The following is a 23,384-nucleotide window of genomic DNA, read 5'->3' as shown; positions in this document are numbered from 1 at the left end:
CCAGGCTGGTCTCAAACTCCTGACCTCAAGTGATCAGTAAGTGGCAGGATATAGGAGCAAACCTACAAGTGATTTCAGAGTGCAAGCTTATGACCACTGCTCTAAATGTGCTACATCCTCAGGCAAAGTTTTTCTTGTCACTAAATACTAGAGTAAAATTCTCACATGTCCCCACAGTCAACTTGGAATTTAATCACAAGCTGAATTGGCTCTTAACAAACTATTTTTAAAATGTGTCTGTGTTTCATTTACCTATGTAACAAACCTGCACATTTTGCACATGTACTCCAGAACTTAAAATAAAAGTTCATGAAAAAAAGTGTCTTTGTTTATGTACTTGTGTGTGTGTGTGTGTGTGTGTATGTATATTTTATAAGTTGCAAACCAGAAAATAGTACCCAAATTCCTTCAAACAGTGGACTGATGAGTAGAGTCAATGTCTAGTTTTAGTGCAAAAGTCTGCAGGCTCAAAACCTATGAAGACTCAATGTCTCAATCCAAGTCTGAGGCTGGAAAAGACCAATGTTCCAGTTCAAAGTGGTCAGGCAGGAGGAGTTCCCTCTTGCTCAGCCTCTTTGTTCTCTTCTGGTGTTCAATTGTTTACATAAGGCTGGTCCACTCACATTAGGGAGGGCCATCTGCTTTACTAAGTCTGTGAATTCAAACATCAGTCTCATCTCCAAACACTCTCACAGACATACCCAGAATGATGTTTGACAAAGTGTCTGGGCAGCAGACAAGTTGAAACATGAAATTAATTTTCATAAATGAATGTTGTGGACTGAAGGTTTGTCCCCCACCCGCACATTTGTATGTTGAAATCTTAACCTCAATGTGTTGGTATTTGGAGATGGACCTTTAGAAAGTAATTAGGTTTAGAGGACGTCATAAGGTTGGGTCTTCATGATGGGATTAGTCCCTCTCTCGCTCTGCTTTTTGAAAACATGGTGAAAAGGTAGCTGTCTGCAAGCCAGGAAGAGAGCTCCGACCAGAACTCAACAATGCCAGCATGCGGATCTTGGACTTCCAGCTTCCAGAATTGAGAAAATAAATTTCTGTTGTTTGAGCCACCCAGTCTATGGTATTTTGTTATAGTAGCTTGAGCTGACAAGACTATAACAGTTACTAATACATTGAGCTGCAAAGTATATAAAACCTGACAATGAGAAATCAACAAATAGGTTATTATTATTATTATTATTTTCTGGCTGCAAGAAGTCTCAATAAGTAGCTGTTCAGGGCTCAAGAAAGACAACCCTCTCCAGGAATGTCATTATTATTGGCAATACCTGAGTTATATAATCATCCTGACCTGCAAGGGAGGCTGGGGATTTGAATATTTCACATTATAAACTCTGAAAGAGGGGGTTTTGGCTGTGTGTTAAGTGAGATAACATATAATATCTGCCACGATACCAGTGAAAGAATTGGAACTAGAAGAGCTAAACAAAATCTAAAATATGTAGGTTTCAGTGCAAAAGGTACATTGATTTTGTTTTTATTCCCTCCCTGTTTGGTACTTAAGTAGGAAAGAAACAATGTTAGGTAAGAATCATTTGGACAGATTTATCGTATCTTGCAGGTACAGAATTAATTAATATGTTTTTACTGAACACTTGGTATATTTCTGTATGAAATCCGGTGTTTTGAATGAGGCATTGGTAGCCATTCTGTCTGGCTGTTTGTCTTGGATAAACAAGCACCTTTATTTCAGTTAGGCTTCTGTCAGGGTGTAAATTGTATTCAACTAGATTTAAAGGCCAACTATGTCCAGTTTAGTCTGGATCTTAAAGGGTGATACTTTCATGCTAGATCCTTCTGTTTACCTTTTAAATTGAGCTCTTTTAACCCCTATTTCTCTCTACCTAATTATCTTAAATGGAAGATGTTCTTAATTTTACTCACATTCTATTCCTATGCTGGAATTGACCCACCTCTATGGCGGTGTCCCTATCACTTTGCCCAGCTCTTCCTAGTTCAAGGTGCTCCACGCCCAGCATGGACCATGCCCAGGTGGTGAGCCCCAGGCTTCTGTTGGCCCCTCTCCTTGACCTGCTCTCCAGATGACCACTAATCCATCTAGACTGAGGCCTACCCTCCTCTAATGAGGTTACTCCCAGCATTTTCCCACCTACCCTCTAACTCCTGGGCTCTCACATACTTCTGTGTCTACCTTGTTCAACTTCTCATTAGCCAACTCCCTGGTTCACTCCTTCCACATTTGCACGACATGTCCATTTATTTGGGGAACATCTGGCATGGGTAGGGTGGGAAGGAAACTTTTGGAGGAAGTCTGCAATGTAGTGTTTGCTTCTCAGCATAACAATGACAAGTCCCGAAGGTGAAATGTAAAGATAGACTATTCCATTTTGTAAAAACAACTCTTTATGCCTGCTGGTAATTATTGATTAGAGACCAGATGTTTGCCAACATCGCTGTTACAGCTCTGGTTCTGTGTGGATGTGGAATTTGATCAGTTTTGAAACATCAGTTTCAATAGACATGATTTTAGATGGTGGCACTTGGGATAATTTAAAGTCAAACAGAAAAGAAATTCTACTGGGAGAGGGGGAAGAGTCAGGTCACCCGTTCTTTGAACAAATTTCTCCTTTCAACAAAAGTACCTGTCCTGAAGCCGATTCCATTATAGCTCTGCGAGGTAGCTTATTAGCTAATTCAGTTCAGAATCACTTATGTAAATAAACTGATTCCAGACGATTAGGCTGTCCATCGAGAAGCTTATTTGTTAATTTATGAAGCTGTTATTTAGCTTCTGTGCTTGTTAATCCCCTCTTCTTTCTACTTCAATGAGGATAAGATACTTGTACCTTCTAGATAAGGGCCCTTAAATTGGGGTCCATGAACTTTTTGAAGCTTTGCATACAACTGAGAGGCTGCCCAGCATCTGGCACACTGTAGATGTTCCCAACAGACATTTGTTAAATGAATGACTGTGTGAATGAATGAAAGCTTAGTTTGTCATGAGACCACAGGGCAGCATAATTTCAGAAAATACATTCACGTACTTTTAAAGACCTGCCTCATTTTTGTGATCCAATGCCTGAAAATGTGTCACCATTTTAATATTTGTTAATCAGACTGTTCTATGCACTATTAATTGAAATCTAAGAGGTAGACCCCGTTTAAACTGGCAGAGGACTGCTTTTTGCTCATTGCTAGAAGCTGTAGTTTATATTTACACATCTCTTGAATGAGGAGAGGGAGAATTGTATCTTACTATTTCTGTCTTTCTCTTCCTTGTTCCACCATAGGCTTTGAATTATGCATTGGCCCACACTGACCACTTTCCATTTCCCAAGAAATTGTGTACTTTTTGTACACAATGAATGAGAAGAAAGCAGAGAAAACAGTGGGCATGAGGTCACATGACTCAGGATTGAGTACTGATCACATCAAGGACTGTATGCATTGCTCTTAGGAAGGCACAACTTCTACTACTTTCAGTCTTATCAACTGTGAGAGGTAATAATGATACCTGTAGATTATCTTGTTCTGAAGAACTAACATTATGAGTTTTATCATTATTAGCAAAAACTTGCCACTACCAGGAATTGCTGCAGATGACCAAGGAAAGGTTTCTAGCCAGTTCTCAGAGGGAAGTGAGTTGCTTGCAGCAAGGCTTCTTTCTTACCTGCAGTGTAAGTTGAGTTCAGACAATGGTGGTCTTGCATGCTGCAGACACATTGTCATTTCCTGTGCTTGGCCCGTATGGCAGGGAACAGCACCTCCTTTGCAAAAGGAATGATCCAATGCAGAAGTTCATGTGCTCAAAATTTTTCTATGACATCCACTTGACTTTCTGTGTCCTCTTTACTATTTTCATGCTATCATGCTACTTCATGGCCAATGCAGCTTAAGAAACATTTACTAAGGACTGGGAGAAAATTAGAAATATTTACGACTTAAGCACTGCCACTAAGTTGCTTCCATTTCTAGAAGGAGAAACCAGTCAAACACAGTTCTATTAATGGAAAGGTGAAAAAGGGAAACATGGTAAGAGGAAAGTTATAAAATAACTCTAGAAGAAAAATACTTATTTTTCAGTGGAGAATTCAAAGAGATGGTGCAAGGTCTTAGAACTAGGTGTTGAAAGATAAGCAGTCTTTTGTCAGACTGAGATGAGAGGGAAGAGCACTGGAGGCCGAGGGAACATCGTGAACAAAGGCGTAAAAATAGAAAGAACCTGTGAGACCTGGGAATTAACAATGGTAGTTTGATAGTGGAGCGGATCTGGGGGAACGCTTGAAAGACATACTGAATAGAGTTTGAGACTAGGTTGTAAATTGTTTTCAATGCAAGATAATAAAATTCATGATTTATTTATCTTGAAGTAATTTATAAAGTACAGATAAAAGGTAAAAGGCAGCTATTCCCTCCAGCATTTGTGCAATACTTATTAATGTTTTGGTGTACTTCCTTCCAGTCTTTTTTCTTCACATTTACAGATTACTCTCCTTTCCTTACACAATGTTATCTACTAAGCTTTACTGTATGCTGCAACATCAGCTTCACAATCAGTATAGTTATATAAAAGTCTATCTAGTGTTGAAATATATAAAACAGGCTCATTGTTTCCAAGATGAAGACTTGGCAAGGCTACAGATAAAGTTTATTTGAGCCAGTCATTTTGATTTTCCATGGTAAGAACCTATGGAGAAAAACAGTCATTGGGATTATTTTTTACTAGAAATCATATCACAGGTATATCTAAGAAACAAGGATTGCCAGCTTCTTGGTGGGTGCTGCAATGGTATTTGGTCGGATTTTATCTACCGCTCTGTGATCTCTGGAGATTCTATATTGTGCTGCATCTATCCAAGGTTCCCTTGACAGGGCAACTACACATTTACCCAGAAAAGGGGAGATAGGATGGGCAGAGAGTTTATGTAGCCAGGAAATCAATCTTTATGGAAGATTCCTCTACTATATGCATTCATTTAAAAAAAAATGCATGGAAAGGGTTAGGCAATGTTTCTTAGATATAACACTAAAAACACAAATAACAAAGAGAAATATAAATAAATTGGGTATCTTCAAAATGAAAAAAACGTTTGTGTTTCAAAGGACACTGTCAAGAAAGTGAAAAGACAACCCACAGAACAGGAGAGAATACAGTAGTCCCCCCTTATCCACAGTTTTGCTTCCCCAGTTTCAGTTACTAGTGGTAAAACACAGAAAATATTAGATAAAAATTCCAGAAATAAGCTGGGCTCGGTGGCTCGCTCCTGTAATCCCAGCACTTTGGGAGGCTAGGGCAGTTGGATCACCTGAGGTCAGGAGTTTGAGACCAGCCTAGCCAACATGGTGAAACCCCCGTCTCTACTAGAAATACAAAACACTAACTGGGCGTGATGGTGGGCGCCTATAATCCCAGCTACTGGGGTGACTGAGGCAGGAGAATCGCTTGAACCCAGGAGGGCGAGGTTGCAGTGAGCCGAGATCATGCTATTGCATTCCAGCCTGGGCAATAAGAGCGAACTGCGTCTCAAAAACAAACAAACAAACAAAAATTAGCCAGGCAGTAGTGGCAAGTGCCTGTAATCCCAGCTACTTGGGAGACTGAAGTCGGAGAATTGCTTGAGCCTGGGTAGATGGATGTTGCAGTGAGCCAAGATCACACCAACTGCATTCCAGTGTGAGCGACAGAGCAATACTCTGTCTCAAAAGACAAAATAAAAATAAAAATAAAATAAATCCAGAAATAAGCAATTCACACATTTTAAAATGTGTGCTCTTCTGAGTAGTGTGATGAAATCACATGCTGTTTGGTTCTGCCCCTTTGTCCAGTGTACCCATGCTGTAGATGCCACCCGCCCAGCAGTCCTCCTCATCATGGCCCAGGATCACCTGAAACAGATGATCCTTCTTTTGAGCTACCATCAGAAGGTCCACAGTACTAGCCCAGCACTACACCACAATGCCTACGCAATTCATCTCACTTCATCTCATCATGTAGACATTTTATCATCTCACATCATCACAAGAAGGGTGAGTACAGTCCAGTAAGATATTTCGAGAGAGACAGAGAGAGAGAAACCATATTCACATAACTGTTATTACAACATATTGTGGTAATTGTTCTATTTTATTAATACCTATTGTTAATCTCTTACTGTGCCTAATTTATAAATTAAATTTTATCACTGACTATGCCTCTATAGGAAAAATCATAGTATATACATGGTTCCGTACTATCTGCAGTTTCAGGCCTCCACTTTGGAGGCTTGGACCATATTTCTCTTGGGTAAGGGGAGACTACTATACAATGAAAATCAATTTCTAAATTTTTCAATTAGGTGTATTTGTTTTTTTCTAAAATTTTATTGTGCCCATTATAGTTGAGTATTTTTCTCGTTACATTACATAAACATTTCTGTAAGTTAAAGCATGAACATATTGTTATATTTGATATGATTTCTTTTCCAAGGCTATGTTTTATATTTTGTTATATATACATTTAAAATTTTTTCGTGTGAAATCTGTTCATCTCTTCCCTTGTGATTTCTTCTTTTTCCTGTAGGCTAGAACATTTTCCCTCTCCAGAGGTCTGATAGATATCACATACAATTTTCTTCTTTTATTTTTTATGTGGTTTTAAACTTTACCTTTAACTTTCACATTTAACAAATATTCACTATGCGCTTGGTATATTGCTAGTACTTATTTAGGTTCAAGGTATGATGTTAGGGATGACAATTTGGAAAAATTATTATCAAACTGCTGTTGTTAATTCTCAGGTCTCATAGATTCTTTCTATTATTATCCCTTACACCATACCTTGAACCTAAATAATTTGGAAATTATCATTCCTCCCCAAAACTCTTATTGACTCTGTGTGTGTGTTTTGTACATGTGTGTGTAAATCACTAACTATTCCTCTATGTTACTATATGTCTCTCCTGTTCAATTTTGCTGTCTGTCTAGTTTCTGGTAGTATTATATGCTTTTTTGTACTACATTTTTATAATATACATTAGTATCTGATGATAAGATTTTCCCCTGTAATTATACATTTTCAAAATTATATTTAATCTATGACCTTTTCCCTCCAGGTGACATTTAGAACAATTTGTCAGGTTAAAAAGAAACATGCTAAGATTTTGATTAAATTTATATGAAACATAAATTGTTTTGGGAAAATCGTACTTTCAAAACATGTTGCCACTCATCTCAGATTATGATGCGGCTTTTCACTTGTTCACATTTTCATGACTTTCAGTAAAATGTTGATTTACTCAAATAGATCACAGGTGTCTCTCATTAAAATTATTCCTTATAATTGCATTTCTGAAGATAGTGCGAATTGGAGTTTTTTTCATTATAACTTCAGTCACTGTATGAGAATTTCTTTTTCTCGCTCCTTTCTCTTTTTCTCCCTCTCTCTAAGTGTATATGTGTGTATACATTTATCTTTCATCAGGCTATGGATCAAACATTTGTTAATTAAAATAATTTCTGAGCTTATTCTCTTGGGTTATCTGACTATGAAATCATGCTTTCAGAAATTTTTTATCATTTATTTTTTAACATGTATCTTATTGCTATCTTATTTTTGCTTTCAGTGAATAGAATTTCTAGAATATGAATAATAGTAAAACTAGATATATTTCTTTTATTTCTATATTAATGTGAATATGACTTTTAGATCAAAATAGATGGCTTTTATTATGGTAAAACAGTTTTCCTCTATTCCTCTATTTTAGTATTTTATTAAAGTACATTATTTTTGAATTTTTTCTTCTTTAATTCACTTATGCTAAGAATCATGTATCCTTAGAACATATTTCTTCTTCTTTAATCTACTTATGTCAGATATTGTATTGATACATGTCCTTATCTACTTATAGGACTCTTCCTTGAAAAAAAAAAAGCTTGGAAAGTGTAGGTCATGATAAAAAATGTTCTCATACTGAACCACCCTAGAACTGGAAGTCATTAATGCCAGAACGTGTGTTCCTAGGTCCTGCTTCTCATCAGGGCTGCCATATTGAAAGTAAATCTGTGGCTTTCAACTCAACTTCAACCAGAGCAAGAGACTCCTTTTGAGGAGCCTGCAGGCCAGGCGTCACCCTCAGAGGTCTGAGTTGCTCCAGGAACAATTCTCAATCCTCAAACCTGCCCTTGTGATACTAGACCTAAGTGGTTCAGTTGTGGCACCCAGGGGCAGCCCGTTACAGTTCTTCCTTCAAGCCTGGAAATAATCTCAGAGAATAGAGAGAACTTGAGGATTCCTTGGCTTTACTGTAAATGGTTACCTGATATGCTCCAACTAGCATGATTTTCCCAGGTGCACTCCATGCACCTTATATAGTGGCTTGCTTCAAGTGTGAATGCATAATTAAAGGGTTTTGGTGTTTGTATTTTCTCCCTCTCTCTGGGGCATACCTCTTCATATTCTCCTTTATCTGTTACAGTGTTGGACACTTTCCTGCCAAGATGGCTAGATTGCTGGTCATGTGACCACATAATACTCCAAATGCTGAAACCTACAAGATTTTCCTAATCCCCATTGCTACTCTTGAAACAGTTCGGTGGGACACTTTCAACCATGGCCAAATTTCAGAATCACCTGAGTATCCTCTTAAAAATGGTGACATCCAGGCCCTACTGTGTCCCAGTTAAATCAGTGTAGTGCCCACCCCTCCCCACAGGGCTGGCTGTGTGTGATGAGGTGTCAGCCACAGCCTTCACCACTTGCTTGGTGGCCCCTCAAGAACTGTGTGTCCAGAGAGGCCAGTCATCTCAGACACAATTGCCACTTCTTTTCCCTTCCCCTCTCAGGGTAACTCTGACTTCTTCAGGTATTTCCTTTCAACTGTGAGAGTGTTAGTTATTACTTGGTTTGTTTAATTTGTTGCCTTAGGGGCAGAGAAATGAGTTAGTGGTTCTTTTTAGTTCACAGCACATTATTATTCTGGTTTGTGGCAATTCTGGCTCCTTCTCCACCCCCTTTTTCCCAAGGACATACCATGACTTTTGTGAGCCCTAGTCACTTTTGTTTTTGTGGGTCTCTGTCACCGTAATAGATTTTTGTGTTTCCTTAAAATTTCATTTTTTTCCCTGATGTGTGAAAAACAAATTAAAACTTTTTCATCAACCCAAAGAGTTCTTAGTTTCATTTTTATTTTTAAAAGAAACTTAAATCTTTTTGTGACTCCTTAAAAAGTATCTTGGACCTAAGGAATTGTGTTTACTGGACCAATAGATGAGTTAGCCCTGCCTCTACCATCCTGCTTTCTCCTTTATCTCTGTAACCTGCTGCCATTCTCTTTTCCTAGCCAGAGAGGCACATCTCCCCTTGTGTCAGATCTGTTTCTTTATATATATTCTTGCATATTGTATATTTGTATATTGTTTTATGCATTTAAAAAATTTTTAAAAAGTTACAGCAGTTTTAGATTGATAGATTTTAGATAGAAGATTGCAAAGATATTAGAGAATTCCTAAATATCCTACATCTATTTGCCCTATTAACATATTACCTTGGTATGATACATCAGACACAATTAATCATCCATTATTGATACATTATTCACTGAAATCCATAGTGCATTCAATATCCTTATTTCTAAAAATAGGATGTACCTTTTCTGTTTAAGGATTCCATCCAGGATACTACATTGAGTGTAATTATCATGCCTCCTTAGACTCCTCTTAGTTCTGACAATTTCTCAGACTGTTTTTAATGACTTTGACAGTTTTGAGGAGTACTGGTTAAGAACTCTGTAGAATGTCCTTCAAATGAGATTTATCAGATGTTTTTCTCATAATTAGACTGGAGTTACAATTTTAGGGATGAAGATAACAGAGGTAAAGTCATTCTCGTTACAATCACATCAAGGGTCCACACCATCACACGACTTGTCACTGCTGATGTTAACCTTGATTCCTGCCTGAAGTAGCATTGGGTTTCTTTGCTATCAAGTTACTCCCTCCCCGCCTCCCCTTACTTCCAAACTGTAGTCTTTGAAGACAAGTCATTCTGTACAGCCCACACTTGAGGAATGAGAAGTCGTGCTCCCTCTCCTTGAGGGTGGAGTAGCTACAGAATTATTTGGAATTCTTTTCAGGAGAGATTTGTCTCATCTCTTCACCTTTATTTATGTGTTTAATCATTTATTCATAACATGGATATTTGTATTACACTTTGGGTAATAATCCAATATCATTTTATCTCATTTCTCAAATTGTTTCAGCTTTGGCCTCTGGGAATGCTTTCAGTTGGCTTCTTGTCCTTTTAATATACCACCATCTCTCTCTCTTTCTTTCTCTCTCTCTGTCTCTTTACTACTTCCTTCCTTCTGGCACTATAAGATGCTCCAAGTTCATTTTGTAGATTTCCTGCCCCTGTCCTAGAATCAGCCATTTCTATAAGGATTCCTGTTTTGTTTTGTTTTAAATTGAGAATAGAATTAAAAACCAAAATCTTGGCACTATGTGTGTGTGTTGCTACTGGGCTGTTATTCCTTCTCAGCCCTCTCAGTTGGCAAAGCAAGGAAATATATATGTGTATGGATTTACCACACATTTAACATTTTTGTAAATATGTAAATATAAACATTATATATATTATATATATGTAACCATCTATATCTCTATTAACCTCAATATGAGCTCTACTCGATTGATGTCTCCAACTACAATCTGCTATTATATGGATCATTCAGGCTGCCTCCTCTTGTCTGTAACCTCCCACTTAATGGTGAGAAACCTGGCCTCTACCATCTACTCTTCACTTATTTAACTGTCCTATTCCAGTATACCTGTGTTGCAGTATCACAATTATTAATAACCACTCCCATGGAAAACAACTTTATCAACTAGAGTACAGTGTTTATGTACAGTTTCTTTTTGCCATTAATCTTACAGGCTTCATTTCCAAAGTTGCTTAGGTCAGTACTTTTTTCTTCCAATCCCTTCAGAGAGATTCTTTAATAGTCTCATAACACAGTTAGCATTCTTTGTCACAGTGTGCATTCTATCCTGGGATGTCCTGATGTCCTAAATAATTTTCCAGATTTGTAAACATTAAGGTCTCTCTGCTATAAAGTTCTATATAAATGCGTGGTGTTGTGTATCCACTGCAATAGTTTCACTTTCCTAAAAAATCTGCTGTGATTCACCTATTCTTACCTTCCCCAACCCCCTGATCCCCCCTGGCAATTATTGATATTTTTACTATCTCTGTAGTTTTGAATGCCATCTCTGTATATAGAGTGCCATATAATTAGAATTACACAGTATGTAGCCTTTTCAGACTGACTTCTTTCACTTAGCAATGTGCATTTAAAATCTAAAATTCATCCATGTCTTTCCATGGCTTGGTACTCATTTTTTAATCATTGAATAATATTCTAGTGTGTGGATGTGCTAGTTTCTTTATCCATGCATGTATTGGAGGATACCTTGTGCTTCCAGCTTTTGGTGACTATGAATAAAGCTGCTATAAGCATTCATGTGAAGTTTTTTGTGTGGTTGTAAGTTTTCAAAGAAGTTGGATAAATACCTAGGAGTGTGAGTGTTGTGTCATATGGGAAGTCTGTGTTTAGCTTTGTAAGAAACTGGTTATCTGTCTTTTAAAGTGGCTGTACCATTTTGTATTCCTACTCACAATGAATGAGAATTCCTTTTGTTTTGCATCCATGTCTGCAACTGGTATTGTTAGTTTTTAGATTTTAGCCATTCCAATAAACATGTAGCAGTATCTCGTTGTTATTTTAATTTCTAATCCCATAATGACATGGCTTGTATGAATGTTTAATCTGTATAAATTAATTTGTGTTGTATATCTCATTCTATCACTTTTTTTTTTTCACTAAGCACTCCATGTTTAGGATTCACTTATGTTACTGTCTAATCCATTGCTTTTAATTGCTGTGTAACACTCAGATACACCCACCACATATCCCAGTTTACTCTCTCAGTTTCAGACATCCCAGTTGCTTTCTACTCTCTATCTCCACAGATAGTACTGCATTGAACATCAGTGTTTAGATCCCCTTATGAACCTATGTGGAAATTTCTTGGGAGAATATACACACAGGTGAATTACTCAGTCACTCTGTATGCACATTCTCAGTGTGACCAAGAGTAATGCTAGTTGACTCTCCAGAGTGGCTGCACCAGCTCAAGCTCCCACTTGCCATGTATGGGATTCTATATCATGTACTTGACATTTTCCAACTTTCTTTTTCTTTTTTCCTTTTAATTCTTTTTTTTTTTTTTTTTTTTTTTTGGACATAAGGTCTCACTCTGTTGCCCAGGGTGGAATGCACTGGTGCAGTTCTAGCTCACTGCAGCCTCAAACTTGTGGGCTCCAGTGATTCTCTCGCCTCAGCTTCCAAAGTAGCTAGGACTACAGGTGTGCACCAATTCACCAAGCTGATATATTTTTATTTTTATTTTTTGCAGAGATGGGATCTTGCTCTATTGCCCAGGCTGTTCTTGAACTCCTGGCCTCTAGCAATCCTCCCGCCTTACCCTCCCAAAGTGTTGAGATTATGGATGTGAACCACTGTCCCCAGCCTAGCTTTCTAATTTTTGACATTCTAATAGGTGTAAGTGATATCTCAGTGCTGTTTGAATGTGCATGTCTCTATTACTATAATCACTAATGATTTTGAGCATCTCTTTGAGTGCTTAGGTAGTCTTTTGCATTTATTTTCCTCTTCAAATTGCATATTCTTATTCTTTGCCTATTTTTCTATTGGGTTGCTATCTTTTTCCTATTGATTTTTAGGCATTCCTTGTATATTATGGATATTTCTATTTATTTTGTCCATGCTGTTCTCCTTGGTTTTGATGTGATGACACTTACTAATTTTGTCTTAAGTTTTGTGTATTTGAACTCTTGTTTACAAATGCATTTCTCTGCTTTGAGGTCACAAAGATATTCTCCCACATTTTTTCCTACTAATTGCCTTCACATTTAGATCTTTAATTCATCTGGAGTCCACCACTTAATGAGATATAGGAGGAATTGCATTTTATTTTTCTACATATTGGGAGCTAGCTTTCCCATCTTCTAAATGGTCCATCATTTTCCTATGGATCTGTAGAGACTCCTTTATGGTATATTTGTGTTCTATTTTATTCATAGATCTATTCATTTTGTTTCATTGGCATGGATCTTGCACTAGTTTCATGATGTTTTTACTAATTTTTTATTACTATAGTTTTTACAACCTGTCTAGGTATCTAGTCAGCCAGGTCCTTCTTCTTTATCATTCTTTTAAAAGGTTGACTTAATGGTTCCTGGACCTCCCACCTAGAGGTTGCTTTAGTCACTAACTTCCAAGAGCCTCCTGAACTGGCCATTCTGCCAGAGTTCCCCAGACTTCTTTATAGTACTAATGATTCACGTGTTTGATCTCCCTCTGATTTCTCCAGTTTCAAACAGTGCATCTCAAAAGACCATAATGCTAATCTTAGTGTTGTTTCCATGATTTCCACTAAGCATGAAAAGGAATTTCAAGGACCAGCACTGGCCACAAATGATCAGCCTGTCCTGTGCTGTTGGGCAGCTATAACAAGGGTACACTCTTGGCTCAGTTCTGGGCTGAGGATTTACTCTTGAGTAGTAGCATGGTAGTATGTCTTGGTTCAGAATTACTGGAAAAGCTCCAAATGTAATTCTGATATTATTGGAGCAACTCTGTATCCTGAAGATTTTGGTGACTTTAGCTCAAATATCCAATTTTCTCTGCTTGGCCAATTTCAAAGACTTCATCCATTTTTTTTTCCTGCATTCCAAGTTATCTTTCCTTATGTTTTTCTTTTTTGTTTTGAAGAAGTTAATCTGCAACTTAAGGTAAAAAAATAGAATAGTTTTCAAGATGATCCCTTTTACTATCTTGGGAAGACAGGGTGATATACTAACGTGAGTGAAAAACTGAGATTCTAATTCTGGTTCCACCACAGGTTATAATTTTAGGAGAGAGACTTTATGTGACATCTCTGTTTGTCCCCATGCAGTTCAAAACACAGATTTCAGTCTCTTCTCTATTTTTCTGAAGTAATCTATTCATAAATAAGATTTGGTGGATTCAACAGCTTTACTGAAGATATGTAGATTGTTGTTAGTGCTTCCTACCTTGCACAGCCCCTTGTCCCCTCACTGGCTCCATGCATCATCCTCTGCTGCCTTCAAGAAGCTCCAGATCCTGCCACAGACATGCTCCACTCAGAGGACTGGAGTCCAATCCCCCCACAGTGCTTTTCTCTTTGGGAAGCACCCCCTCCCCTTTCCCAGGAAATCCCCATTGCTGTTAAACCTCTGGAATTCTAGGGTATAAAGTAAACTGTAACTTACGACATTTTTATTTGTATTGACATTGTTATCATTATTATAACTATCACACTGATAGCTAACACATTTAGAGCTTCCTTTGGAATAGTGAATAAAAAATACAGTCAAGTGATGATCTCATTTGAATTCCTATGCTGGGCCTTTGATGTAGTGTCTGTTACAGCGATCATACTGTGGGACTATATAATAGGTGATATAATTAGTAACTAAAATAAAATTGACAATACTAAAATGAAAGGTACCTTCACTGAGCACTTAGCATGTGCTAGGCGCCATCTAGGTATGTAATATATTATCTTTGACTCTTGTGACAAATTGTTGATATAGATACTATTATCTTCATTTAATGGGCTAAAAGCTGTGTCTGAGCAATGCCATGAGTCATATTTTACAGGAAATCACACCTGTGAGCACGAGAGGGAAGATGGATTGGGAAGAAGGAGGAACTGGACTAAATGAAATTTCAATAGGAGCTGCAACCAATCCCATGGGGCTTTAAAGTTGGGATGACCTTTCAGAGATATCTCAAATTGAAGCCTTCTTACTCCTGCTTTGACCCTTCACTGGGTGAGGGCTGCCTTCGGGAAACTGCATAACCTAGGGCAGCTCCTTTTGGCTGAGGGCACTTCCTAAGGGGAAACTCAGCTGTGAGCCTTTAATCCCCAACATTCCCATCAGCTTGTAGGAGGAGTTCCCAGGTCCTGCAGTGGGATCTGGATAACAAACACACAATAGCATTCACTACAGCATATGAACTTGTTCAAGGTCCTGATGGGCCAGTGTTCATACTCTCTGTATTTAAAGATGCTTGCAGTGGTAATTGCTGTTATGTGGAAATAAACAAAGGCAAAATGGTAAGGGGCAAAACTAGGGTTTGATCCAGAGATATTTCTGGCCCTGAGACTCTGCCCTCGACCTCTACCATTTTCGCTACACAATACTAACTATAGCAATTACATTTTTACTAGTAAGCAAATTTGTTTCAAAAGGATCCATGGAATTCAAATAGAAAAAATATTCTCCAAAGTACATATAGCATACATACAGAATTTGTAATATGGTGCACCATAGTTCAAATGCCAGCTTGATTAGAAAAACTGGATTTGGGGAATATCTGTTCTCACTTCTAACTCAATCACTTATTAGTTGAATGATCCCTGCTTATGTGTTTCTCTCTTAGGACCTTAGCTCTCTCATCTGTTAAAGCAGGGGAGAAACTAAAGGCCCTGTCACATCCAAATCAACCAGGCCATGCCTCTGACTGATTTACAAACTTTGTCAATTAGAGTTCCCATTTGAGAAAAACACCATGATCAGGGCTCTTGGGACTGTGATGATAATGATGCTAGAGCATTCTGTGAACACCCAGGGCACTCAGTGATGGGAGCAGGCACATGTAATTCTTCCCTCTCCCACCTTCCCTTGACCAAAACATATGCTTCAATCTCCTGACCTGAAACTGACATTACTCATAGGCAAGTAAGGGTTTGTGGGAACCACTTGCTTGGGACAGATAAAGCTATAAAGTGCAGGGGCAATGGAGACCCAAAGGGAGAAGGCACTCGTGGAGTCACAGAGCTGGTTACTGGCAGGGCTAAGACAGGAACTTTGTTTTTTTCAGGTCGTTGGACTCCTGTTACAGTGCTCTTTCCTTACTTTATATCACATTGCATTTTAAAATGTAAAATTTATCTCCCTGGGAAAATGTGCACATTTTTAATGATACTTATGTAGGTTATTTTGCTCATTTAGTTTGGAGAGGATGAGATGGAGGAAGGGCAGAAACAATTACTATTAATCTAAATTTTCCTACATCCATCTTACTATTTAATATCTCTCCAACATGTACCATCTGGTACTGCTAATTACCATAAGGTGACATTTTTTGAGTTGTATAAAAGTAGATGTATGTACATGTGGTCAGAGGAAAACAAGCCTGGTTTAAAGACACCATTTAGAACAGTGGTTGGCAAATTGTTACCTGTCAGCCAAATCTGACTCATCGCCTATTTTAATAAATAAAGTTTTATTGGAATATAGTCACATCCATTCCTGACATATTTTCGATGACTCTTTCATGCTATAAAGAGCTGAGTTGCTATAATTGTGACAGAAATCATGTCACCTGCAAAGCTTGAGATAGTTACTATCTGGCCCTTTAATGAAAAAGTGTGTTGACATCTGACATTGAAGAATTAGCCTATTTTCAAGACCCATTTCCATGATCACATCTGTTGGTTTTATTTTTGGGGAGATAGAACATCATTGTGAAGGCTTATAACTTTGGACCCAGAAAGGCCTGGATTTAAAACCCATTGTGACCATGTATTGGCCATAAGACCTTGGCCAAGATACTAAACCTCTCTATGCTTAAGTTTCTTAATTTGAAAAATAAGAGTAATAACATCAACCACTCTCTGTGGACGTAAGAGGTAAATGAAACTATACGTCAAAAGCACTAAGAACAGTGTCTGACACATGGTGATTACTAAATAAATGGGAGTGTTTACTCCATTGAGCCTTTGTTTGCTGACTTTTGTTACTATTGATGTTCTCTTGATATGAGGCTACTGCTTTAGTCATTCATTTTCAGCAAATCTCCATATCCCAACCCTGACTTTTGGACCGATGTTGAACCTTTGTCCACCATCTTGTTTCCAGTACTGCTGATAAATACCTCCAAGGTTTTGTCACTTCCCCCACAGGACCACTGCCCATTTTGTATAGAACCTGCTCTTCCTATTCAAAATGGTGAACTCAGTAGAGAGAATTTGAAACTTTTTTTAGGTAGAAGTGACAAGAATAGATAGCAACTGAGATGTACGTAAGGAACAGTTGTTGAGAATGACTTGGAATTCCAAGTTTGATAACTGGGCAGATTGTGACATCATTAATAAGGATTGAGAATACCACAGGCAAGTATGTTTTTGCCTTGTAGGAAAAATATATCCAGAAGAGGTACAATCACCCTTGTAATACTGTTTAACAATATAAATATAATTTTTATTCATCTTCACCTGAAAGTTTGTTATTCTAGGCTCTTAATTGATTGTCCCCACAGATAATGCATTTTTTTACACAAACACTTATATAGCTCTCACCATACCAGGCACTCTTCTAAGAGACATTTTTTTTTTTTTTTTTGACAGAGGCTCGCTCTGTCGCTAGGCTGGAGTGCAATCTCGGCTCACTGCAACCTTTGCCTCTCGGGTTCAAGCAATTCTCCTGCCTCAGCCTCCCAAGTAGCTGGGACTACAGGTGTGTGCCACCACACCCAGCTAATTTTTTGTATTTTTAGTAGAGATGGGGTTTCACCATGTTGGCCAAGATGGTCTTGATCTCTTGACCACGTGATCCACCCACCTCGGCCTCCCAAAGTGATGGGATTACAGGTGTAAGCCACTGCACCTGGCCTTTAAGCCCTTTATAGTATATTTATAATTTAATCCTCCTGACATTTCTATGAGATAGATGTTATTTATTATTCTTATATTAAAGAGAAGGAAACTGAGGCAAAGAAAGTTTAAATGACTTGCTAAGGTGACACCGCTAGTATGTGTTTATCATCCAAGGAAGGCACTTAGAGCAAACATGGCCATTTTTTTAGAGGTTCATATCACACTGGGAACTGGCTGAAGCTGAACAGATCTCAGAGATATCCTGTACTGATGACCCATTGCCAGGTTGTACTTGGTGGTAGACGGCTGCAGGTATAGAGCAAGCAGGTACCAAGAGAAATGCTTTGAACAGTTTCCTTCAGCAGTTGTAAGACTGATAACATAGAATAATTTATGGTTGCTTTACTGAATAATTTACCAACCAAATCATTCACAAAAGCAGTAAGATGTGAAATAGGAAAACATGAGAGACATGAATTTGAACTAGGGAAGAATCAATAAGAACCAGTGGTGCCAAAAACTGCCCGTGAGGGTTCGGGCACCTTTGCGCTCATAGAGGGAAGGCAGGTCTCTGTTGGATTCAGCTGACTTCAGGAGGCAAAACAGAGCTTGCTGTTTCCCATGCACAGTGTGGCCTGAGTGCCTACATCAGCTTTTAGTGGACTCAGTTTGTTTTTTTCTCACTCATCCGCTCTTTCTGAATGGTTGTGTAACTTACCTTTGTCTAGGGTTCAGAGTAGATCTTGGTATTAGGATTCACATTTGCCTTACAGATTTCACTGGATCCTTCTTACAAATTGCATGACTTCTAAAAATGATCATCTGGGGAGTGCTATGCAGTTGATAAAGGATTTTGCATGTTATCTTGCTTAATCCACATAACTACTCTTATGATCAAGGTTGTGTTGTATCTCATAGGTGGGCTCCAATGCATAAAGAGGGTAAAGGCCCTGCTCGGGGTCTCAAGTGCAGACTCTGACTCCTAGTCCCCTCTCTTTCAGCTCTACCCCCATTGCCTTCATCTCATTGGCCACAGGGAAAGATCAGATCCAATGTCAAAAGATCTGGGTATCTGTGATAACCACTTCATTAATTGTAGTCCCTTTTGCATTCTTTGTCCCATCTATTATCCATGTAGACATCTGTGTAATATCACTTGGGAATCAAAAACATTTTCTTTGTAGTGTAACTTCAGTATTAAATGGCCATTCTGAACACTCATTTTTCTAATCTTGTTTAGTGCCTGTGCCACGGGCACTTTTGCTGCCCCCTAGGCTTTTGAGGTAACTTATCTTAATTAACTGAGAAGAAATCATGGTGACTGGCTAAAGAGAAATGATCTCAGCTTTAGAATCAACTCTGATAATTAAATAAAGGGAACCGATTTTTCTGAAATAATCTTGTAAATGGTCTTACTGTCTTGTTTAAAAAAACTTAGAGAATTCAACTAAAGAAATTGTCAATTCTAGTTTTCCATTTCTCACAGTTGAGACTCCAGATGATTATTGTACAATAACAGTAACAACTACAAATATTATATAGTGATTTACGACTCAAAAAATGCTCGAGTCAGAACGTGAATGCGGATTAGACAGCTCCAACTTCCTCCCAATCCTTATGCCATGTGCTGAGAGCTTGACTAGCTAACAGTCTTGTCACTGTACCTAAATAAATGGGCCATTATTAAGTGCATTAAATTTCTTTGCCCATTTTATCAATTGAGTGGAATTTACCTTCAGTTGATCTATGTGTCGCAGCAATATTTGAACGTCATAAAATTTCCTATCCATGTGTTATGGTTCATTCAGTTATATTGTAATGACCTCCTAGCTGGATTGCAAACAAATTGGTTTGGGACCAATAGCCTTGAGATATGAATATTGACAAAGTAAAGAACAATCTCATGAGAGTTACAAGAAGGAGAAATTTTGTTTTCAGATACACAGATCCACTGTGCAAATCATGGGGTCTTGATTTGTTTATAGTTTCCCAATGAGTGCTGAAAAGAAAAACTTCCTTGATTTCTGTTACACATGTTCAGAATTCTGCTAATCAAAGTTTCAGCAAACGGTCAGAGGTCAGGTCCATTGTGGGCCATTTTTCTCGTGTATTTTCCATGGATAATTGGCCATCATTATCAACCATTGCCTTTGACCCTTTGACTTTTTGCTCTGGAGATGAGAGCTTAGCAAAGGTGGGGAGTGGTTGTTCATAATTGTTCCCATTGCCTATTGGAGGCACCATGCGGGGAAAGAGCAGTTCTGTGTGTTTGATATCCTTTATCCCCTTTCTGGGCAGCTAATATTCATCTATTAAAATCCCCATAAATTCAAGAGTTTGGGTGGGAAATAGGATTATTGCTTATTTTATTTTATAAGAAGAGATTCTTAGGAAGTTATTCTCTCAGTCTCTCAGATTATCAACACCCTTTATTTCTCTAAAGCAATGTTTTATTACAAACTGCATTGTGAAAAGTTAAACTCAGAAGATGGAATTATTATAGTAACATGCAAGTATTGTCCTCTTGTTATCTTCTTTTGCCCTTAATTGACCTTTAGTAAGGACTTTTTAAAAGAAGGAGTGCATAAAGGCATTTTTTTTTCTGATATATTCAAGCACTATAAGAGAATATGGAATTTTAAAGATAAGTGGTGAAAATCCACTTTATTTCTCAGTCTAGGCCAACTTATGTCACAGTAATAACCTGGCTTAATGACATACAGGGTAAAAGATTTATTTGTCTCTCATGTCACACATCCATTGTGGGTTGGCTGGGAGCTCAGCACCATTCTTACTGAGGTACCCAGGGTGTCAGGGCTGTCAATGACAGTCACTAGATGAGACAGAAAGAGAACATGGTGCATGACGCCTGGAGTCTTAAAACTTCTTATCTGGAAATTACACAGGTCCCTTGTATTAACATTTCACTGGCAAAAGTAAGTCATGTGATCACACCTAACCTTAAGGCAGGTGGGGCAATGCACTGGTGCCCCATACAGAAGAGGAATAATAGAAATATTTGTTGGACAGCACCAATAGACCAAAGTCTATTGTATAGACTTTAATATTTCAAACTGCAGCACTTCTCTCTCCATTTATAGATAAACATATTCAACATTATTTCAATTATAGGACTTCTCAGTAGTTTTTGACATCTGGTAGAAAGGATCCTTCTCATCACTTAAAAATACTGGGAAGATACTTGTCTATTGATAAAAGTTAGAATAATTATCTCAAGTTACATAAAAAGTCCTTTGAAAACCATGATTGGAATTGCTTTATATTTAGGGATTAATGTTTGGAGAATCTATATCTTTTCTAAGGTCTTCAGAAACATGAGGTTGCCGAATTTTTCCAGTTTTCTTTTAGATACCCATTTGGAGTTTGTAATATCTACACATTTCCCTGTAACTTTGCTTTAGCTCTGTCCCATGTATTTGTAATGTAGCATTTGTATTAGCATTCTATTTGTTACTTATTTTTAATTTATTGAATAAAATCAGAGAACATAGTATGTGTGGTGTCTATTCTTTGAACTTTATTGAGGCTTCCTTTTCTTACTTATTACATGTCCTATTTTTGTTTAGCTGGTTTTATTTAAATTTTAAATTTAATAAAATTTAAATAAATATTTATTTAAATATTAAAAATTTAAATATTTTAGTGTTAAAATATTGTACTTGCCATTTTAGATATTTTAAAAAATCTTCAGATTTTTCATATTTATTTTCATGTTTAATTTTTTTGTATCTTCTCTCTTTTTTACTTAATACACTTGCCAAAGGTTTATTCATTCTAGGGGGCAAAAGGGAAGATTTTTTCCAAAGAAGAAGCTCGTAGTTTTAGTAAACAAGTGTTTTTGTTTCCTATTTAATTAAACTAAATTTTAATAATTATTAATTTATTTCTTTTACTATCCTTAAGTTCAACTTACTGTTCGTTTTTCTAGCTGCTTGTGTTGAATTGTAATTCTTATTTTAATCTTACTTGGTTTATAACAATTAGTTCAAGGTTATAATAAGTACTCTGTTTTTTTTTTTGTTTGTTTGTTTTAAGATCCACAACAGAGCACACATATGATGTGTGTTCTCTAACATAGTTGCTCTGAATAACACTTTGGCCACATCCGATAGGCTTATAAATGCACTGCCTTCCTAGTCATTCATTTATTTCTAAGTATGTCATTTTATTCCTGTTTTCCTGTTTTACCAAAAGGCTTATTAAATGTTTTCTTTCTTTGTTTGTTTCTAATTTTTAAATGACTTGATGCATTTTTGGTTATCCCTTTATTGTTACTAACTTTGGATCCAGTGAATGTAGTCCTTTGGGATTTTTGAGGCTCTTCTTTGGGACCTCATTATCAGAAGTTGGGAATGTCCACATGTGGTATAAAGCAAGCAGTTTTGTTTAGTAGGTCAAAAGTTTTATAAACATGTTTTCCTCTCATATATATATATATCTATACACACACACATGCACACATTTTGATCATTCTTCTTGATGACTGGATTAAAAAATATGCTATATCTAAATAATGAAGTATATCTGAGCCATGAAAAGAGTGAAATCATGTCTTGCAGCAACATGGATGGAACTGGAGGATGTTATCTTAAGTAAAACAACTCAGAAACAGAAAATCAAATACCTGTGGGTTCTCACTTAAAAGTGGGAGCTAAATGGCCGGGCACAGGGGTTCACGCCTGTAATCCCAGCACTTTGGGAGGCCAAGGCAGGTGGATCACGAGGTCAGGAGATAGAGACCATCCTGGCTAACACGGTGAAACCCCGTCTCTACTAAAAATACAAAAACTTAGCCGGGCGTGGTGGTGGGCACCTGTAGTCCCAGCTACTCGGGAGGCTGAGGCAGGAGAATGGCGTGAACCTGGGTGGCAGAGATTGCAGTGAGCCGATGTTGCGCCACTGCACTCCAGCCTGGGTGACAGAGTGAGACTCTGTCTCAAAAAAAAAAAAAAAAAAAAAAAAAAAAAAAAGTGGGAGCTAAGTAATGTGTACACATGGATATACAGTGTGGAGTGATAGTGAGACTCAGAAGGGTACAGGGGTGGCAGGAAGAGATGGATGATGAGAAATTAGTTAATGGGTACAATGTACGTTACTTGGGTGATGGATACACTAAAAGCCTAGACCACTACACAATACATCCATGTAACAAAATTGTACTTGTGCTACTTAAATTTATATAAATTTAAAAAGAGAAAGAAAGATGTTCTGAAAATTAAACTTTCTTATATTTATATATTTTTAAATTTATTTTTACAGAGGGAAGAATTTTCAAATCTAGATTTTTCAGTTTCTCTTTCACTTCAAAATTTTTTTCTTAAATATTTTGATTTCGTATTGCTAATTACATAAAGTTCAAGGATATTATAACATTGTTTTGGATTTTACACTTTAGCATTACAAAATAGCTCTTTGCTCCAGATTTTGCTTTTGAATTTATACCATTTTGGCTCTGCATGAAGTTTTGCCATTTCTAGTTTCCTTTTGTTCAGTTTTTCAGTTTTACTTAGTTCATCTTCTTCCATCTTTATAATTTTTAATTTTCATATGTCATTCTATTTTAGATATGTCTTCCATTAAGATAAAACTATAATTAACCCTTTTAAAACATTTTTTGATAGTTCATTTTTAATAAG

This window comes from Rhinopithecus roxellana, chromosome 5 (assembly GCF_007565055.1).
Source record: "Rhinopithecus roxellana isolate Shanxi Qingling chromosome 5, ASM756505v1, whole genome shotgun sequence".
Classification (NCBI taxonomy): Eukaryota; Metazoa; Chordata; class Mammalia; order Primates; family Cercopithecidae; genus Rhinopithecus; species Rhinopithecus roxellana.
This window is presented reverse-complemented; position numbering follows the sequence as displayed.